Here is a 13,542-nt window from a genome sequence, read left to right on the forward strand (position 1 = left end):
CCGTGATGGGGATTTAGATTTCTAAGTTCTTCACAGTTTCCATGAACTTTCCAAGTTGTAATAATTGGAATAAGGGGTACCACTCTTGTATTCTTAGAAAGCATTCACTTGTTCACTTGTTCCGCTACATTCACTTTGGTCATGTCCCAAAGTTCCACAACTCTCACATACTCCACTTGGAATTGAGGATGATGCCACCATAGCATTAACATGTTGTTTGGGTGATTTGGAAGCTTCATCAAGCTTAGCCATGTCCTTCTCAAACTTCAAATTGATGGTGTCAATATGAGCACTTAGTTGAGCACCCGATTTTGTGATGGAATCTACCTCATGCTTTCCTCCTCTAGTAGCCTTTCGAGGCCTATTATATTGTGAATTATGAATCGGCATTTCTTCAAATTTGGCCCATGTTTGATTGTCATCAACATCGGTAAACATACCATTGGATCCCATATTGAGAATGTTGCGGGAGTCTTCATATATACCATTCCAAAATTGTTGCACAAGGAACCACTCGCTAAGTCCATGGTGTGGACAAGAACTACAAGTGTCCTTAAATCTCTCCCATGCTTCATGCAATGATTCCTCATCTCTTTGATTGAATCCGGTGATTTGGGCTCTCAACATGTCAGTCTTATCCGGAGGATAGAACTTCTTGTAGAAGGCAAGTCCCAACTTCTTCCATGAGTCAATATCAAGGGTAGCCTTGTCTAGGCTCTTCAACCATTGCTTTGCGGTACCAATCAAAGAAAAAGGAAATAATACCCATCGGATTTGATCTTGAGTAACTCCGGTTTGAGAAATCGCGTCACAATAGTCACAAAAAGTCTCCATATGTGAATGAGGGTCTTCACTAGGCATCCCTCCAAATTGACTTCTCTAAACTAATTGTATGAATGTGAATTTGGCAATGAAATTACCGGTTAAATGCTGCGGTGTAGGAGTACCATTTGGTAGGTTCTCCTCGGTTGGTATGGAATGTGATGAAAATTTAGGCATTGTCGGTTGATTTTGTGGTGGATTTTGTATTGGGTTGTCCTCTCCTTCTCTTGAAAAAGTGTTGGTAAACTCAATGTTATTTGGTTGAATGTCCACACTCTCTCCAATAACTCTTAAACTACCTCTAGCAACTCTTCTATTGTTGGTTAAGGTTCTTTCAATTTCAAGATCAATGGGCAACACGTTTCCTTGTGATCTCCTAGTCATGCAAAATATAAAACAACTTGAAAATAATTAGAATAACCTTGAGGAGATTGACTTCCCTAAGGTAAAGAAAGACACAACTAAAAACAATTAATGAAAATCAAATCAAGTTAACACCGTCCCCGGCAACGGCGCCATTTTTGGTCCGGTTTAAACTCGTCGTCAAAAGCTACGAACCAAAACAATATTTATAACTTCACAAACTACTCTTAGAAAAGAGGCAAGTAAAGGTCGGATCCCAAGGGACGGGTAATGATGTAGGATTCTCAATTGAAAATGGTTGTGTTTTAGGGTATCACAATTTGGGTTGAGATGAAATTGGTCTAAACTAATTAACCAGATGAATAAAAAAACAAAGTAGAGCAATTAAAGGGGTTTGTAAACAATTGATTAAAAGCACTAGGGTGTCATGGGTTCATAGGGGATTCATGGGAGTTGATCATACAAACATGTTCTCAATTATATAGGAAGCACTTATTGTTGTGATGGGATCGAGTTGGTGTATAAGCTTACAATCCCTAAGAAGGTTTGGGTCCCAGAGCCGAATTGATTTGATTGTACAACACCTACAAGTCTACTTAATCCTTCCTATTCAACTATATGCATGGTCTAATAAGGCTCGAGTTGGTGTATAAGCTTACAAACGCCATTGAAAAGATAGGTGATGGGTAAAAAATGCAAGGATTCATAGGCTCACGTTTCATCAAACATAACATGTGCATAAATTGAAATCACAACAAGCAAGCAATTTAATTATGAAAACATATTACATTAAGCATGAATCATTCCCCATGTTGGTTTCCCCTATTTCCCCATTAACCCTAGCTAAGAAAACTACTCACTCATGATCAAGTTTACATGTTAATAAGGTTATCAATTATATTAACAAGGCAAAACATGATGAATAAATGAAAGTGATTAACAATAATTAAACAAGGTTAAGAGAGAATTATACCTATGAAGATGATTCCAAATAATAAAGCAAAAAATAATAGAAGTACTTGATGATTGACGGAAGGTTGTCAATCCTCCAAATAAACCAAATAATCTTCTAATTACCCGAAATAAAGGAAGAACAATAGAGAAATTAAGGAAAGATTAAGATGTGATTAATATTGAGAATTGTATTACAACTAAATTAAGACTAATCTGAGAGTATTAAGACTTGATTAAGGATTGATTATAACTTGAAAAAGTTTGGTGATAATCTAGGTAGTACAAAGGGTATTTATACTAAAGATTAGGTACAAGGATTAGGGTTACTAAGGGCTTAAATGACTATTAAGACCCTAAGAAAAGTTGAGGAAATGCTCCTCTCGAAGGAAATGAGCATATTCCCGAGCTAGTCTTGCCACGATCCGCCCGTCCTGTGTTGTGGCACGAGCTCTCTGACATAGGATCCGCTCGGATCCAGGGGAAGACGCTCGGCTCCTTGCATTGCAATCCGATCGTCTTGGGCACAAGACGCACAGATCTTGCTGTTGTAAGACACCCGGATCGTGCATGATCCGCTCGGATTCCTGGACAGACAGCTTCTCTTCTTTTCCTTCCCAACAATCCGCAAGGATCGTGTTGGGGATGCAAGGATCCTTTCGACATTGCCCATTTAACATTATTATCTACTTAGGCCTCTAGTATTGGTCTTCTCTTTGATAAATGGTCATTAGATGCGATCAATTTAGCTCCCTTTCGCCTCATAAATGCAAGGTTAGCACTCCTTTCCTACCAAGGAGACAAAACCTTAAAGAATATGCAAAATGGGAAACTAAAGATAGTAAATGACCCAATTATGTGCTATAAAGCATAGGAACGAGGTTAATTCGGGGAATAAATGTGCTCAGATATGAGTCACATCAAAAGCATGAGGTAGATTTCGTTACTCAATTGGGTGCTCAACTAAGTGCTCATGTCGACACCATCAATTTGAAATTTGAGAAGGCCATGTGTGACACCCCCATATACTCAGGAGCCTTAACAAGATCTTCTGTGCACATGGCCCACCTGCAGGTCCGGTTCGATCTGCGGACATACAGTGGTCTTTTTGAAAGCCATGCTCGGCGGCGTAAAGGTGCTTTCGACCAGATCGTTTTAGATCAGTCGGTTTCGTCTCGGTAAGGGTCTCGAAATGATTAGAGATGTTCGGAGTCGCCACCAAGCATTTGTGGGATGCCTGGAACCCGTTCGAAATCCACTTTATACCTCAGTCAAATCGAAGCACAAAGCAGCGTTTGACATAGGTACTAAAGATAAGGAAATCGTCCCTCTTTAGCATCCTATCTCTAGAATGACTCTCGTACGCCCTGGATAAGGTCGTCCACTATCCAAAGTTTCTGAGTAAGAGGTGAAGGTACGTATTGGGAAGCCCTTAATCAGACACCCAATCCCGCCCGCGTAAGCGGCCTCTACTGATCGATCTTGGTTGGTTGAATGCAAAAGTTGATAAAACGGTTTAAATGCATGAATGCGCATCCAATAATTTAAACCTAACATGTGAGAGCTTTCTAAGTCGGTTGATTTAATTCAAGTATCAAGTATAAGATGTCGAGTTGGATTAATGGTTGATTTTCATGCAAGACGAAAATTAAACATCCATTTACCGTATTAGGTTTAGGGTACATAACATGATCCATTTGTCTTAGTAAGGCATTTTGCAAATATGGTTTGAACAGTCGTCTGATCGGTCCTATATCCGGGTTAATCGGAGTCGAGATCGTCCTAGACTAATGCTGGAAGGGAACAGGCCCTGTACCAGATGGCTGTATGAGGCGCGAGCCAGCCGGCGATACAAGGGGCCTCAATCTGGTTTTGAAAGTGAGAAATGGAGAGCCTGTTTAGGCGCGGGTTAGCCCACGATTTATTTCCCATGTTCTGACCTTTTAGAAAACGTTATAAAACGTGTTGAAAATGGGTATTTGAACCCGGTTTGATTTGAAAGGGTCGTTTAGACCGCATTTGTTGATTTGAAGAACTAAACTCGAATAATCATCATTATTTGATAATATTCGGTGTCGGGTTTGATTTGACAAACTTGACATGAATAGTTTTGAAAAATGATTATGGACTAAATGTTTTAAGTCCATTTGAATGTTTTTAGCCGATACTCATCATCGTACCCGGGTTAAAATCCGGCATGGTATGTAGAACCAAGGATGACTTTGTGTTGGTGACTAATATGTTTGTTTGAAAATGTAAAGAAATGAAATAAAAAGCTTTAAAATACCTTTTAAATGTCATTAACCAAATATTATCACCGAAACACGGATTTAACCGTCATGGTATGAGGAACCAAGGGTGAAAAATGCTTTATGGTTAAAACATGTGAAATAAAATAACAATGGTTCGAAAATACTTGAAATGGTGAAAACCGATTACAAATATGAAAAATGGTTTAAGGGAAATGACGAGAACAAACACGGTTGATCTCTGGTCTGAATACCCCATTTAGGCGCGGGTTGGTTGGCGACCTAAGGGGCTTCTGCCTCAGACCAAAAATCAGTTTTGGCTCGTTTATTCCATGTTTTGGTTCATGTTATGCATGTTTTAGCATGTTAGAGTCATGAAACAAATGAAAACATAATGAAAGAGGATTTTTACACCCTCATACTTACATGTTTGGTTATGGCGAGTGACCGACGTAAGTGTAATAACTCGTTTGATTGGAAAAAACTCGGTTTAAAACCGTTTTGGTAAGTAAAAGAGTGTTTTAAAAGTTTAGTGATGGTGTAGTGGTCGAAATGGTCGGGCAAGTGGTTTAATGCACGATGACGGTACCAAAAAATGTGTAAGGCTCGTGTTTACGATCGGTAGGTCGTAAATACGCGTCGGATTGTGACTTTAGAAGTCGAGTCGAGAATTTTAAGGGAGAAAGAGGGGGCGGACACTCGCGTAAGTCTCAAATGGGTGGCATTTGAGGTGTATTTATAGGAGAATGAGTGGTTGTGTGAGTTATGAGCGACGTTGCCACCTGGCCTGCTCAAAGAGGCGCCAGCCACGTCGCGGGTCTTCAAGCTGTGTTGTCACTTTCACAACAAACGCAATCATGATTTGTTCTATCTTAGGTTTTGTAGTCACATGTTTGGTACTTGACCATTCATGAATCCGGGAAAACTTAAGGTAGAAGGTTTGAAATGTTTGTTTTTTGTGGTTGACTCGGTTTGACTCGTTGTTGGAGTCGGGATTTGAATTTTTGAGTCGGTTTTTGGTCCGGTGTCGGTTTTGACTCTAGTTAGTGTCATTGTGACCCCGTCGCCGTGAATTAAACACTCCAGGTATTTTTGAAATGTTTTGAAATGTTTTATTTTCGAAATCGTTTTATGTTTTCCGACGTAAAGTTGTACACAAACTGTCGATCAAACGCCACGATTCTAAAACATGTTGTAGTGCGATAATCATCGGCTGTTTGTTGGAGTCTCAGCAGATACCGGGTATCTACAGAGCCCCCAATTTGACTGAGGCTTGGACAGGGCAAAAGTCAAAGTAGAGCCCCCAGGTCAATCGAAGATTACAACCTGGAGACCCAAGCGACGTCGAGGCGGCTCGAAAGGATTCGGGCTAAGGACCTGCCTTCGGGAAGGGCGACGCCAAGGCGACTCGAGGGTACGAGTCAAGGACCTGTCGTCGGGAACAGTTTAGAGTCTGTCGACTGTCCGTGCGGGTCGTTTAAAGTCCGTTAGACTACGTACAAAGGCTCGCCAGCCATAGGAAGGAGTCATACCTGAGGCATCTTCGGATACGTCCTCGGTTGTTTGCGGACAAAGGCTCGCCAACTGTTGTAAGGAAATGTACCCGAGGCATCTTCGGGATGTGTCCTTGAATGTTTGCGGACAAAGGCTCGCCAGCCAATGATTAGGAAATGTACCCGAGGCATCTTCGGGATCTGTCCTTGGATGTTTGCGGACAAAGGCTCGCCAGCCAATGATAAGGAAATGTACCCGAGGCATCTTCGGGATATGTCCTTGAGTGTTTGCGGACAAAGGCTCGCCAGCCAATGATAAGGTCGGTTAATGGACCATGGGAGTAGCCGCGTCGAATGGGCTTATTTTGAAAGTAGCGAACTCGTGATGTCGCTGGGGAAATAGTGAGTATGGATTCTCACTATCACTGTTTTTTGAATGAGTGAGTTCCGCGAGGAAGCCCCCTGCTGGTATTTGAAAGAATAGTGAATTTGGCATCTTCACCATTCGTCGTTCTTCTTTGCGCTTGAAGTGGCGGTTTTGATCGCCGTTTGTTTTAATTTTGAAGGAAAATAGCAAATTTTGAGTTTGCTATTGCGTTTGAAGTGACGGTTTATATGCCGCCGTTGACATTTGATGGAAATAGTGAATTTTTAATCTTCACTATTAATTGAAGTGACGGTTTATGTGCCGCCGTTGACATTTGATGGAAATAGTGGAATTCAAATTACAATTATTATTTTGAAAATGACGGTTTTAATTGCCGTCGTCTAAAATTTGGAGAAACAGCGATTTCTGAATTTTCGCTATTATTCTTGAAAATTTGAAGGAAAATGGTGAATTTTGATTTCACCATTATTTTTGAAATTGGCGGTTTTGATCGCCGTTTCCTTGAAAATTCTCGAAAATAGTGAATTTAAATTTTCACTATTCGATTGGAGGGACGGTTTATGTGCCGTCGCTTAAAGCTTCTGAAAATAGTGAATTTGAATTTTCACTATTTGTTTTTTGAGAAGAATGACGACCTTTAATATCGTCAAATGGAAAATTTGAAGTTTGTTATGTGGAAATTGGGCTAAAGCCCAAATTTCGCTGAAAAAGCAAGGGACGCCTGATTGAGGCTCGAGCCACCTGGTGAACCAAAGGGGCTTTCCTATTTTCTGTAAAAGACGCGAGGTCAGGCCGCATATCATTCATAACCTCGTCTTCTTCATTTCGACAAAACAAAGCGAAAAATCGCCATTGGAGGACCTTCTTGCTTGTTCGAGTTCTTGCCTTTATCAACAATGTCATCTCAAGGTAAGTATTTCCTCTTGAATCCATTCAAATTCGTTGATTTTTAGCTTGATTGAATTAGGGCGAATTTTGCTCTAAAAATCGAACTGGGCGTTTTTGATTGAGCCCATTTCGAGTGAAATTGATGCTTGCATTAGGTTAGAAACCTGTTTAGGAGTATAGGGGTGCTTTTAGTTTGCATTTTGGTCCCCGTTCCCGCTCCCTAGGCTCGAAAACGTGAGTGAGGCGAGAAACCATCTCATTTCACAATGCCAAGTTTATTTGCTTGCGTAGTGGGTCCCACTGGGTTGCATTGTAGTTGGGAAAACCCGTATTTGCCATTTAAGGACCTTCGTTGGATGCTTGTGGGCAAAATTGGATTTTTGCCTTTTGCGACGGTCTAACGTCTGACAAAATAAGCGCCTGTTTGGGCTTGAATTGAGTCAGTTTGCCTTGACTTGGACCTTAATGGTATTTTAGGTCACCTTGAGGCGTGATAAAATCACGTTTGCCTTTTTGCGGTCGTTTTTGAATTTTTGACCGGTTTGGGCTTAAATTAGAGTATGAATTGCCTTTTTGAGCCGTAGAAAAATCCCCATTGTGTCGCGAATGTATTTTGGGTTGTTGGCGGACCTTGTATGGGTCTTGAAATGTCGTTTTTGTGATTTTGACTCGTCTTTTGCTTGAAAATAGGGGCGAGTCATTTTTTGTGTCTTATTTTTTTTTTGTGAATGGTTTCGTTTGGTTGGATTTTGGGCGGGATTGCCCTTGTTTTTTGCATTGCAGGTTGTTTTTTTTGTTTTTGGATTTATCCATTTCATGCCGTCGTAATGCCGAAATTCCGGCTGACGTTTTTTTGTTGTTGCTTTTTGATCGCAGGGTATCGTCTGGGACCTATGGAGTCCGTCATTGAGGCTTTGGAGGAGGAAGTCGATCCTGGAGGGGTTGTAGCGGCCGAGGAGGCAGCCGTATTCGTGGTGGTGGTGGAGGATGCTTCCGTAAAGGAGGAGAGGCGACTGATATGGCCGGCTTGTCCTTTTCGTTGTGGCTCATAGACAGGGCGGCTGATGAGTGGGGTTCAGTATCGGAATGGTGCATCGCATCATGGTTCTGGGACTCCTCATCATCCGAAGTCTGCAAGACACTGTCTTCTTTTTTGTCGTGGAGCAGGAGCGGGAGGTTATCGTCATGGTAACCTCCGCTGCTTTCGCTGTTGCTCCCTTGTTCCCCATGTTGCTCCCTTTCTTTTCTGATCGTAAGGGTAGGGAGTGCTTAGTTCGGTAGGTGGCGGATAGCCCTCAGTTCGTTGTCTTAGGCTAGTGTCTGTATGATAGACGTTTGTTTTAGGCGAGTGTCTGTATGATAGACCTTTGTTTTAGGCCAGTGTCTGTATGATAGACGTTTGTTTTAGACCAGCGTCTGTATGATAGACGTTTGTTGATGTATTTTGCGTAAGGCGGTTTGTATATATGTGTTTTTGGATTGTGGTTTATTTTCTGATTTTGGCTTTTTTGTGTTGTGTTTCGGAGGAGCGCTGTCGGCTGTTTGATTCTCCTTTTTCTTTGCACCAGTTCCTGCATCGTTAGTGTAGAAAATAGGCAACAGATAGCATATATACATAAACGCAAACACGTAGAAGCATTTTGATTGAAAACACGCAAAGCATTTGTTCGAAAATCAAAATTAACCAAGATGACTTGAAGTTAAAATTTGAAATTTTGAAATGAATTTGAAAATTCCATGACAAATCGTCACGTTCGGAATTCAGAGGAAATGATTTGAAAATTTGAGCAATTAACTCGTGTCGTGAATTGCGTCGAAATTATTGAAATTGACTCTAAAATTTCAAACTCAAACCGTCAGGAAAGAATTTTTAGAAAAGGATTTTTGCGAGTATATTGATTTTTGAGGTCAAGACTCGAATTTGTGAGCGCTTTAATTTTTGAGGACAATTGATGTCGTGTTATCAATCTTCGGTTTTGATTTTTCAATTGCGAAAAAGCGAAAAATTTTCGGAATTTCGACTGAAATGGAAACGATCCTTCGCGGATCGTGGGGACTAGCCCTTCCCCCCTTAAAAAAAGAAAGAAAAATCCGTATGTTTAAAGCTGCGTCATGGAAACCGTGTCGGATTTCGTAAAACGCGAAAACAAGGAAATGTGAGTGTGAGGAAACACAAAATGTTCCGGATCATCCCGAAGAGGCGCGAGGTTCCTGGCGGGAGGTTTGAGGTGTCAGGAGAAAACACATGTTGAAAGAGACAAGTCAACAGCGGGAATCCTGGAGATGGCCAAAGAGGCGCGAGCAGCCTGGCGATGGAAGGCGGCTCTCCCCTTTTTCTGAAAAATGCGCTGATCATTTTGTATAAATAAGGATGTTTGCGCTTCATTGTTTCATCATCTGAAACACAAAATCATCTCTATAAAACCTCTTCTTCTTCCACAAAAATATTTCATGGATGCTTTCGAGAACGCCTTGCGACAATGGTGCCGGGATTTGTCGCCTCCCGAAAAGCATCAACTCGTTTGCATGGGAGTTGGTCAATTGTTTGTGCTTCGCCAAGTTAAGGTGCAACCTTCATTTCTTGAAGCATGTTCTCGGTTTTGGGATTTGAAACATCAAGTTTTTGTTTTTCCGAAAGGTGAGCTTTGTCCTCTTGCCGAAGAAGTTGGAGCCATTGGTGGGTGGCCGGGTTGTGCTCCGGTGCTTCCTCCGACTCGGTTGTGCTACAAGGAGAAATTCCGTTCCATGTTGGGCTTGTCAACAAGCCAAGTCAACTTTCTTCTTTCTCCACATGGTGTGGACATGTTAGCTCTTATCAACATCTTTTCAAACCGATTAGATGCTAATGTCTCGGAGGTGGCTAGGAGAAGGGCTCTTGCATTTTGCCGTGTCCATGTGTACCTCTTTGTTGATGTCTTGAAGAAAGAGGGGCCAACATGCCATGGTAGCATGACCCTTATCCATGTGATTGAGCAAATGGAGCATGGTAGACATCCATCATGGTTGGTGCTTGGAGAGATTATCCAAGATTTGGACAAGGAAGGCTCTTGTGGAGAAGCTCCCTCTTTCGGATCGCCAAGGATCCTCCAAGTGTGGCTATTGGAGAGGCTAAGGTATGTAGAGCCTTCGGTTGATCCTACCTCTTACTCCTTTCGTCACCTTATTATGAGGAAGAAGTTGTACCCGGATAGTTTTGCTTCCACCGAGGCCTATTGGGCCGCAAGATTGGCGGAGGAGGGTGGTCCTCATATCTGTTGGGTGGTGTCGTGGTGGCACTTGAGGTCCTTCACGGGGTCGCCCGCTTCGGGTGCTAGTCCTCGTTCTTTGATGATGGTGGGTTTGAAGGTTGTTTCCTTCATTTATCCCGAAAGGCTCATGAGGCAAATGGGGCATCAACAAAAGGTGCCCGCTCAAGATACTCTTGTCCAAGAGAATGTTTTCCGGAACTCCGAGCTTGTGGAGTTCTTTGAAAGATGGTGGGCCACTCGGCCGCTTTGGGAGGTGCCAAATCTCGTTGCCACGACATGGGTGACTCCCGCTTATGTCAAGTGGTCACGTGCTCCGTCCTTGGAAGAGAGATCCAAATTTCGTAAGGACGAGGTTGTCGATTTGAAGTATCGAGAGGTTGGCAAGGCCAACCGTGCCTTCTTTTAGGAGTATGTTGATGGAGCTACTCCCGATGCAATGAGACCACCGAAGAGGAGGAGTTCCGGTCCCAAGAATATGGTTGGCCGTGCATTGGCTCGTCTTGGGTCAAATATGGGGTCTTGTGCTAGACCGGAGGCCGTCGCCGTCTTAGATCCGTGGAGGATCCGTTCCGAGGAAGAAATTCATGCTAGGTGGGCCAACAATAAGGTCCAGGGGAAGATGTACCCTGAGGGAAAAGGCAAGGGTAGAATGGAAGAGTGAAGACCTCCATTACCCACTTTATTATTATGTTGTATTATTGTTGTGAGTTTTTATTATGTTGTACTAGCTAGTTATTGTGTGTTTTGTGCTAGTTTTATTATGTGAGGTGTGTTAGTTGACACCTTAGCTTTGACAAGTTGTAGACTCGTCGAGCTTTATTTGTTGTTGAAGTTGTAATCCTTCCCATTATTAATTAAATAAGTAGATTGCTCCTGTAGAAAGTTGTGAACGCTTGTTTCTTCCATTCATTTGGTAAAGGCAATTCGATTTGAATCGTCCTAAACAATTGCACTTGGGAAAGTGGTATTTTGTGGAAAGGGAGAAAGGCTCATTTTGTATTTTTGTGGAAAAGGGGAATGGTTTTCCCTTTCTCTGTTTTTGATGGGGATGTTTTGTATTTGGGGATGTTTTTTTTTATTGGGGGGATGGTTGTATTTTGATTGTAGGAATGGTTGTATCCTTCTTGTGTAAGAAAGGACTGCCTACGTATCCACCTGAAGAGGTGAAATCAAATCATGATCGTAGTTCGAAATGTTTTGTGAATTTGAATTGGGCTTTGTGTTTGTATCCCTCAGGCATAAGAGGGACTGCCTACGTATTTACCTGAAGAGGTGAAATCAAACCATGCTCGTAGTTCAGGGGTTGTTTTGTTTTAGTGCAAATGGACGTTGCCTTTGACGGATCAAAGGACATTCGAAACGGTCAAGGTGCCGCAACTTAGACTCGATAAAACATGCAATCTCAATTCAGAACACGTTGAGGAACTTGACTTGAAGAGGGTTGAGGTCGTTGCTAGTTGTAAAACTAGGCTAGGTTGTTGGTTGCTATGGTTCAAGGGTAGTATTTCTTGAGTTGTTCTAGGTTGGTCGGGTTTGTAAAGTCCTCCCCATCTAGGTCGCTCAGTCTCACTGCGCCCCCCGAAAGTATTTTCTTGACCAGGTATGGCCCGGCCCAGTTGGGTTTGAATTTTCCCCTCGGATCGACGGGTAATGGTGCTCGAACTGACTTGAGGACCAAGTCACCCTCCTGGATGTTTCTGGGTTTAACCTTCTTGTTGAATGCCTGTTGTATACGTCGTTGGTATAACTGGACGTTGTGTAAGGCGTTTAGTCGCCGTTCGTCTAGAAGAGTGAGTTGTTCGTACCTTCGACGGGTCCATTCCGCCTCAGGGACTCGACTCTCCAGTAGGATGCGTAGAGATGGGACCTCTAACTCTACCAGTTGAACCGCCTCCATACCGTATGCTAGGTAGAAGGGTGTGGCGCCTGTCGGTGTTCGAATTGAGGTTCGGTATCCCCAAAGTGCGAATGGGAATTTGCTCGGCCAATCGCGGTAGTTGTCTTGCATTTTATTGATAATGGTGACAAGAGTTTTGTTCGCTGCCTCCACCGCTCCGTTGGTTTGGGGACGGTAGGGGGATGATCGATGTTGCCTGATTTTGTACTTGTCCCGCAAAGCTTGAGTTTCCGCCCGGAAGTGAGAGCCTTGATCGCTGATGATTTCATGGGGTACCCCATATCGGCAGATGATGTTGTTTTGAATGAACTTGGCTACTTGTTTGGCGGTCAAGACTGCATATGACTGTGCTTCTACCAATTTGGTGAAGTAGTCGATGGCGACAAGGACGAAGCAATGCCCCTTGGTGCCTATTGGGTTGACTTTCCCGATGATGTCGATGCCCCAGGTTGAGAATGGCCAGGGTGATGTCATGGTGTATAAAAATGATGGTGGTATGGGTTGTATGTTGGCGAAGATTTGGCAATTGTGGCAACGTTTAACGTAGTTACGGCAATCAGCTTCCATGGTGGTCCAGTAGTAACCTACCCCAGCGGAGTCGCCAAACTGTGGACAGCGGGCCGCCCACGGGGGCGCTTGGTGAGAAACGAAACAAGCGTTTGCATTTTGTATGGAGTCGCCACCAATTTTTATGGGAAATTGGAACCGTTCGAATACCTCGTGTCATGTCAAGACACAAAGTAGAGACATGAACACTAAGCAATCGTTACCCTTAGCATTCTATGTCTAGAATGACTCTCGTGGATGCCAATGAACACGGGTGTTCACAGATATCTGGAGTAAGGGGTGAGGGTACGTATTAGGAAGCTGTTTTGATCGAACACCTAATCCCGCCCGCCTCGATAGCGGCCTCTACTAATGATTAGGGAAGTTATTCGTACTCGATATATCGTCGGCTATATGCATGCAATGCAACATCCATAGATTAATCCTAACATGTGAGAATTAGACTAAGTCGGTTGACACGTAATTAGCATACAATTGGGGTCGAAGTAGGAATTTAATGCTCAATTACATGTGAAAGCATTCAAGCAATAAAAGAAATAAAATAAATTACAATAATGAAAATTACAATAATTACATTGGATTAGGCGATTTATGTCGAAAATACCTTTAAAACGGATAATTTGAGAAAAAGAATAAAGGAATAAAAGAAATAAATTAACGAACAGGAATTAGCGTG

The 13,542-nt window shown here is 42.5% G+C and overlaps 1 non-coding gene across 1 annotated transcript; it reads left to right on the forward strand.

Moving 5' to 3' along the window:
* The first annotated feature begins 520 nt into the window (after positions 1-520).
* Positions 521-627, forward strand: LOC141645038 (small nucleolar RNA R71). Its single transcript, XR_012544633.1, has one exon. It is a non-coding gene; the product is annotated as a small nucleolar RNA R71 (small nucleolar RNA).
* The last annotated feature ends 12,915 nt before the right edge of the window (positions 628-13,542 follow it).

The sequence above is a fragment of the Silene latifolia genome, chromosome 2 (genome assembly GCF_048544455.1).
Source record: "Silene latifolia isolate original U9 population chromosome 2, ASM4854445v1, whole genome shotgun sequence".
NCBI classification, from domain to species: domain Eukaryota; kingdom Viridiplantae; phylum Streptophyta; class Magnoliopsida; order Caryophyllales; family Caryophyllaceae; genus Silene; species Silene latifolia.